At 37.6% G+C, this 8,789-nt stretch overlaps 1 non-coding gene across 1 annotated transcript; it reads left to right on the top strand.

Moving 5' to 3' along the window:
• The first annotated feature begins 1,363 nt into the window (after nucleotides 1-1,363).
• On the top strand, nucleotides 1,364-1,468 carry LOC114913175 (small nucleolar RNA R71). The gene has a single exon (XR_003799219.1). It is a non-coding gene; the product is annotated as a small nucleolar RNA R71 (small nucleolar RNA).
• The last annotated feature ends 7,321 nt before the right edge of the window (nucleotides 1,469-8,789 follow it).

The raw sequence follows: 8,789 nt of genomic DNA, 5'->3' as shown, positions 1-8,789 counted from the left end.
TTGACACTTGCACCTAAATCTAATAATGCCTTCTTAATCGTGAGGTCTCCTATGACATAGGATATACTTGGGGTACTTGGATCTTTGAGTTTAGGTGGGGTGGTGTGCTGAAAAATTGAGCTAGCTTGCTCAGTAAGATGGACTTTCTTTGGTGTTTGTGCTTTAGATCTACACTTTTGTGTGCACGAGTCTTTGAGAAATTTAGCATAAGCTGGGATTTGTTTGATTGCATCAAGAAGGGGAAGGTTAATTTGAACTTGTTTAAAAAGTTTCAACATTTCATTCATCTTAATGCCCTTCTTGTCGAGAGGTAGAAGAGATTCTAGAGCATTTGGAAATGGAGCTTTAAGTGTGGGTGCTGGTGTAATTTGTTCCTTTCTCTCCTCAATGTTGTTCTTTTCTAGCTTGGTTGGTACTACTTGTTCTAGTTGTTGATTTTTTTCTAGCTGGTTTAAGATTGGCTGGCTTAAGATTTTCCCACTTCTAAGGTTCATTGTAGATTTTGCATGTTCGGGATAAGTTTCAGAGCCAGTGGAGCTCTCAGCCATATACTACCCTTTAGGATTGCTAATGGGCTGGCTTGAAAGTTTTTCTTCCTCCCTTCTACTAAAAGCAATAGCTAGTTGACCTATCTGGGTCTCTAGCTTGGTGATTGATTGAGTGTGGGAGTGAAGAAGCTGGGTGTTCATCTCGAGCCCTTTTAATACTTGCAACACTTTCTCCTTAAAGGCAGAACTATGATTGCTAAGAGGGGTTTGGGATTGTGGGGCATTCGGGTATTGAAAGTATGACATGTTTCTAAACTGTCTATTGGTGATTAGGCCTAAGTGATGCTGGATTGGCTATAGATTGTGATCTTCAAGAAAAATTCGGATGATTCCGCTAGCCTGGATTATAAGTATTTGAGTATGGATCATTTCCTGATCTAGGAGCCATTCGGGTTTGAGCTTGGTGGGCTTGCTCTTGAATAAGCTCAGGAAATTGATATGCAGCTGGACAATCACCTATCGAATGTGTTGGACTTGAACAGATTATACAAACATCTTGTGATTGTGCGGATAGGGAAGAGGTGTGCCCGACTTGTAGTAGTCGGTCAAGTTTTTGAGATAGTTCATCTACCTTACTATAGATATCTACAGAACTACCTAACTCATATATTCCACCTCATTTTGGTCCAACCATGGGAGGGTCTCTACGGGTAGCTGACATGTGATGTAATGAATTCTCGCTTAATGTTTCGAAGAGCTGCCAAGCTTCATGTTCATTTTTGAGCATGAATGTCCCACCATAAGAAGAGTCAACCATTTGTTGGTGTTTTTCTGACAAACCGTCATAGAAGCACTGGACTAATTGCCATTTAGGTATGGCATGGTGGAACATTTTGTAATTAATTCTTTTAATCTCTCTCATGTTTCATGGAACATCTCACCATCCATCTTGGAAAAACTTGTGATGGCTTTTCTAATTTGATTAGTTTTTTCTATAGGAAAGTATTTCTTTAGGAATTTCTTTTGAAGTTGGTCCCAGGTTGAAATTGTTACAGTGTCTAAAGAGTTCAACCAATACTTAGCCTTATCTTTTAGGGAAAATGGGAACAACTTGAGTCTGAGAGCATCATCAGAGAAATTTTGGATTTTAACTGTTGAATAGATTTCAAAACATTCATCTAGATGTTTGTAAGGGTCTTCATTCACAAGTCCATAAAAAGACGATAGCATCTGAATCACGCTAGACTTGATTTCATATTGGACTACCTCAACAGGGGGTACTTGTATACAGGGAGAGTAGGTGTATGTTGAAGGAGTGAAGTACTCCTTCAACTGTCATGGTGGATCAGTCTCGTAATTGTAGTCCATGATTCTCTTTCAGTTGGCTCTAATGGTTGTAAGAGTTCATTCTATTTTAGGATCTAACAGTTGAATTTCTGATCGTAATGATCTACGACCAAGCATACACCTCCACAGTTATACTTTTAGAGCAAACACAGAAAATCTCAATTTTTTTTTTGAAAGTGAGAAAAGAGGTCTAAAGAGAAAAGCCTAAGACTTCTTAATCTAAGTTAATTTTTTTTTTCACACACTTACTCAAACAAATTACTTCTATCCCAAGTTAGCTTAAATTTAGACAGCTCCTAACTTTCAAGGTCACCTTGGAGCCCTCCAAGTCAGAAACCAACTAGCTAACTGGCCAGATAAGGATAAAATTGGTGGGAGGCTCCCTGTGCTTTCACGATGGACCTAATTAGAAAATCACCTTTCTTCGAGCTCTTATCCTTGAATTCCTTTTCTAGACACCAGTCAACTAGCCAATCCTAACCCGATCTAACTCTTTCGGGTGCCTTGTCCTGATGAGCTCAAGCACATTAGAGCTAACGTCTAATTGATTTTAAAATTAAGGCTTAGGTTAATACAGAATGATGGATTGTGATTTTTGGACAATGGAGGGATGATGAAATCTCCACCTTATCTGATTAATGGGTTAGCCCTTAAGATATATTATGACCATGCAATGCAACAAATCAAAGTGTCCAAAGTTATAATTAGCATGCAGTCAAGATTAAATTAAATTAATTTATTTTTTTTTAGATTTTATGATTAGGTCTCTAATTTTCTAAATAATTTATGAGGTGTCAGTATAAAATTTCTAAATTTTGCATAAATATAAATTTGATTAAGTTAGACAGCACTAAATATAGATTAAACTATGAATAAAAGGTAGAAAATAAATCAAACAAAAATTTCTAAGTTAATTCAACCTTTTCATGGCCTAGGACAACCATTCAACGTAACTTTCAGTTACACCAGGGCAACCTTATGTCAGGACAATCAAGATTGATGAAAAGAATGAAAGTGATCTATTTTGTTTTTTAAACAACTATGCCAAGTATCCCTGGCCACGGCGTCAAAAATTTGGTGTGCGTTGTCAAGGCATCAAAAATAAACTCAATTCTAACTTACTACATAGCTAAGATGAATCGGGATCGTATCCACAGAGATCTCGGATAATTATTTAATAATTAATAGAAGAGAAAGAGAGGATCAATTTTAATTAAATTAAGAAAATAATAATTTTAATTTAATTCATGAAAGAAAATCAAATAGGAAAGAAGCCTTGAAAATTCAGAATCTACCATGCAAAATAAATTTTATTTTCTTTTACTTTTATGTAGCAATGATGAGATTTATAATTGAGATGTAGTGTAATTTACTTCGAATAGGCATGAACCATACCCTTGGATTATGGCTTATCCATCCAGAGTATAGATTATCTTATCTCAACTACAAATTAGAGATTTGAATTAGAAATACAATAATTTATCTCTCCTAAGTACGCACCGTACCTGTAGATCATGGCATGTCTGTGAAGAGTATAGGTTGTGCACGCTGAATCCAAACCTCTAAAGGAAGAAGAAAGAATATCAAATAAGCATGAAGCATAAAATAATTCTTTATTTCATTACATGAAAAATAAATATAAAAAAAAAAAATAAATTTGTGTTATCGATTTCATCATCTTTCCGAGTTGGAGAAATTAAGCCTTCCATGGAACACTTGCTCACTGACATCCTGATGCTGAGGAGACTCCTGGACAACAGCTGAAAAATATTTGATGGCAGCACAAGGAAAGATGATGGTGCTAGGGAGAAATGGGTTTTGGTGTGGAGAAGGATGGTGAAGGTGCCAAAAGGTCCCCCAATGTCTTATGCAATTTTTTTTTTATAGACTTCATTTTATGCGTTCAAGCCGTATTTGTTTCGCATCCCAATAGCCTCTTCTTATCTTCTTTTCTGTGCGTCCTTCCGTGTCTGTTTCATAGATTTTATCTTCTGTTTAGTCGTTCCACTTTCTACGAGAGCTTCCACGGATAAATTTAAACCACGCTCGCTGTTTGTGTGCCTTCTTGCCAATGCATGTCCATCTCTATGCATTCAAATTGCTGGGTCCCGCATACCCTTTGAATGCTTTAGTGACCACACACCAGGCCCAGCCAACTTCTTTCTTCTTTTGATGTTCCCATGTAGGTCCCTATTTTTTAAACTTTAAATCACCTAGATAGTACATGAAAACTTGTTGACTTTTTAAATCATTCCCTTCTCAAACTTCATGTGTTATGGACTCTTTCTTATGTAGACCATGCAACCAACCAAAGCTTCTGTACATTGTGTGGGCGACGTGAACAGATTTTGGGCCTTCCATCATTTTGGGCTTTTTTTTGAATTTTATTTTGAACTTGAGTTAGGCTTGATTTTGAGCATTACTTGGATTTGGACTCAATCTCCCAATTACCTGCCAAAGAGATTAAGAAGCAATAAATACTCACTAATAAAAATTAAATAATATAATATTTAATACTTCTAACATTATAATTCATGTATTGATCATCAGTCATATGCTAGATTGGCTCGACTCGAGTTCTTTTGTGAATCATATGAAAACTCTTTTTTAGTATTCATACTTGCTTTGGCCAAAGACTTTCTGAACTCAGTCTCGTAAATCGCATAGGACTTCTTCTTTTCTACCAAGATCGATAGATTTCTTCTAGGTGCATCCTACTCCAAATAGTGAATCTAAATCTACTGAAGCCAACATACACAGCAAGGATCCGAATGGCTAGGAACCAAGCGAATGTACAATCAAACTTAATAGCCACACTGCGAACAGCCAATAACACTACGATCAAAGGACCACTCACACTACTGCAGCATCGAGAAGACCACTAACGAGTGAGTAGATATCCATGTGGTTTTTCATGATGTTCACGCTCAGTGTAAGTTGTTCTCTAACAACCACCCGCACTCTCATCCTAGTATCCCTACACTGCAGACTCGAGACTTAGCTGTCCATAAGGAAGGTGAACTGTGCACCGATCTCGAATGGATTGATCACTATCCTCCGTGATGATCCTTTGATTGAGAGTATTTAGAAATTAACCACTGATTAATGTATATCTCAAATTCTCAATACATTGAGAATATATAAAAATTATTTTTTATTAATTTCTAAGATAAATCATGGATACATAAACATGATTAGAATGAAAAAGTCCTTTATTGATAATAAAAAGCTACAAGTATAAGTTTAAGTCCTAGAATTACAAAATGCATCAGCTAACAATTGGCTTCTAGGGCACAAATCTAACAGCTTAGATCAAGAGAAAGCGGTCATCCGCAAATAACATATGCGATAAGTGGGGACCATACCGAGCAACTTCAAAACTATGTAAAACATGGTTTTGGATAGCCAGCTGCAAAAGTCTATGAAGAATATCTAAAGAAATAACAAAAAGATAGAGAGATAAGGGGCATCCTTGCCTAAGACCTACAGTGGGAGAAAACTAATTGATGGGAGACCTATTAACGAGCAGTGCAAACCTAGGGCTGCAGATGTAGGCATTAATTCTATTAATCACATATTTTGAAAACCCCATTTTATACAAAACATTCTCCAGAAAAACCCAATTAACCCCGTCATATGCTTTTTTCACATCCAGCTTAATAGCCATTAGCGCTTTAGTAGAAATTCTTTGTGCACCGTAGGCGGTGTAGAAAATCCGACATGGAGTGCACCACCTTGTCTGATTGGTCCATGTAGCCAATGCTTTTCAACATGCATTTAATGCCAGCAGATCGACTTTTTCATTTAAAAATTTTGTATGATGAAAATACTCTTCTTAAAAATTATGACATGTCTTCTTAAAAATTATGATATCCCCTACATAAAAGGCTAAACTGAAGCAGGGTGTTAGAATTTTTGTAAAGGGATGTCATAATTTTTAAGAAAAGATGTCATAATACTGTTTCTACATATATTCATTATCTTTCTTTCTCTGTGCAGTATTATGACACATTTTCTTAAAAATTATGACATCTCTTCATAAAAATTATGACACCCCACTTCAGTTTAGCCTTTTATACAGGAGATGTCATAATTTTTGTGAAGGAGTGTCATAATTTTTAAGAAGGAATGTCATAATTTTTAAGAAGAATATTTTGATTATACAAAATTTTTAAACGGAAAAGCCGACCTACTGGCATTAAATGCGCATTGGAAAGCGGTGGCAACGTGGACCAATCGGACAAGGTGGTGCGCTTTACATCAAATTTTCTACACCATCTGTGGTGCACAAAGAATTTCTCAGTGCTTTAGATCTAGAGGCATACCTAATAGAATGCATGACTTCTTGAGCTACTAGAATATTATACATAATTTGATGCTCGAGTATAAAAGCACCCTGAGGAGATAAGAGTGGCCAAAATGGGCTTAAGATGATTAACCAAAATTTTAGTAACAAGCTTATGTAAAGTAGTGCAAAGACTTATGGGCCTGAAATCAGCTAGGTAAATAGGAGAAGGCTTCTTAGGAATCAAAATGATATAGGTTTGCTGCCACTTAATGGGTAAGGCTCTATACGCGAAGCAATCTTTGATTGCCATCAAGACATCAGAGTTATGAAGATACCAAAATGTAGAGAAAAATAATGGTTGAAACCCATCTGGGCCCGGCACCTTTTTAGGATTCAACTCAGATAATGCATCCTCAATCTCATCATTGGTGATAGCAGTAAGAAGATGTTCCTTTTCTCCTCCAATAAAGTTGGTAGATTGGTAGGCAACCAACCAGATATAAGGTGCTGAGTAATGGTCCACCACTATGTAAAATGACACAGCAACTCCTCTTGAATATGATTCTAATCCTGTATATAATCCCCTTGAGAATTTCGAAGCACCTTGATACAATTATGTCGTCTTTTCAAGAGAGTATATTGCTGAAAATATCAAGTATTAGATCACTTTCTTTGATCCGTTGCATTGCCTCCCTTTCTTCAAGGTTCTGAAGCGACCAAAGGACTTCAAATAGACTGAAGAAAGCCAGCAAGCATTTAAGAAGCTGAAGACCTACCTCAGTTCCATGCCACTCCTCAGCAAGTCATAGCCAGGTGAAGAGCTCTACCTTTATTTAGCTATTTCATCAATTACGGTGAGCTCGGTGCTCATCCATGAAGAAAATAAGATCCAAAGACCAATTTACTACGTCAGTAAAATCCTTCACGATGCAGAGACAAGATATTCAAGGCTAAAAAAATTGATCTACACCCTCGTCATCTCAGCTCGAAAGCTCTAGCCCTACTTTCAAGCCTACAGCATAGTACTTTTAACTGATCAGCCCCTAAAGTTTGTCCTACATCGGCTAGACATATTGGGTCAGCTAGTAAAATGGGCAATCAAGCTCATGGAGTTCAGTATAAAGTTCTGACCCCATCCTTCCATCAAAGCACCAATATTGGCCGACTTCACCCTGGAATGCACTATACTTGAAGAGAACCTTAAGGAAGACAAGCCACCAAGGAAGGACCACCCAAAGAAGAGCCCGAGGGATTGTGGACCATGCATGTGGATGGGTCATCAAGCACTCTCGGGTTGGAAGCTAGGCTAATCCTCACCAAACCAAAAGGAACCATCGTAAAGCATGACTTGCACTTTAAGTTCCTAACCGCCAATAATGAGGCAGAATATGAAGCTCCGATCGTTGGATTGAAAATTACAAGAGAGCTAGGCATACAAAATCTAAAAGTCTGTAGTAACTCTCAGCTGGTGGTCAGTCAAGTTTAAGGAGAATACGAAGTTTGAGAGAAAAATATGAAGAGATACTTAAACAAGGTAAGAAGTCTAGTCTCCACACTCACTAGCTTTGATATTCAGTAGGTGCCGAGGTCAGAAAACTTTCAAGCTGACCTGCTATCCAAGCTGGTGACTTCAGTGCCAGGGGACCTATCCAAGGAATCTCTCTTTGAAGTAGTGAAAGAGTCTAGCATCGAAGAGCCCACTTCGATGTTGTAGGTGGATAGTGAGCCAAATTGGATAGACTCGCTAGTCCACTTCCTCAGAGATAGGACACTGCCATCAGATCCAAAAGAAGTCCAGAAACTCAAAAACTAGCATCTCGCTATGTCCTCTATGAAGGTAAGTTACATAAAAGGTTCTTTTCTCTACCACTTAAGTGTTTATGCCCCTTCGAGGTTGATTATATCTTACGAGAGGTGCACGAGGAGATTTGCAGAGATCATTTGAGGGGTAAGTCGCTAGCCTATAAAGTACTGCGGTAAGGATATTACTAGCCCACTATGCAATAAGATGTAGCTGATCTGACAAAGTGATGTGATCGATGCCAATGAAATGCTAACATTCAACATTGACCTACCATACTGTTGACTCCTATCAGCATGCCATGGCCCTTCGCACAATGAGAAATGGATATCCTCAGGCTGTTTCCTCAAGTATCAGGCCAACGCAGGTTTATACTCATCATAATCGATTACTTCATGAAGTGGATGGAAGCCAAACCTCTGGCATGCATCATCAAAGTCAAGATAAAGGACTTTGTTTGGAAGTCCATCATATATTGATTCGATCTTCCATAAGTTCTAATCACAGATAATGGCCGCTAATTCATTAGAGCTCGATTTGCTAAGTTTTGTTGAGACCTAAGCACCTCGCACCACCTCACATCGGTGGGACATCCCCAAGCAAATGAGAAAGTCGAGGTAACTAATCGAACTCTTTTGTAGGATTTAAAGTCCAGGCTAGATCATGCCAAGAGATCATGCCAACGAGCTTCTGTTGGGAATTATGTCATAAAGCCAATCGTTTGACGATTGTATTAATTATAAATGTATATGAATTGATAAATAATAAAAATTATTTAACCTTTTTCATCACAAGATTACATCTTTTAACGAACTTCTATGTTGTGATAAAGTTTTTAGGACTACTTTGATCGATAAAGGAGGAT

This window comes from Elaeis guineensis, chromosome 5 (assembly GCF_000442705.2).
Source record: "Elaeis guineensis isolate ETL-2024a chromosome 5, EG11, whole genome shotgun sequence".
NCBI classification, from domain to species: Eukaryota; Viridiplantae; Streptophyta; class Magnoliopsida; order Arecales; family Arecaceae; genus Elaeis; species Elaeis guineensis.
This window is presented reverse-complemented; position numbering and strand designations above follow the sequence as displayed.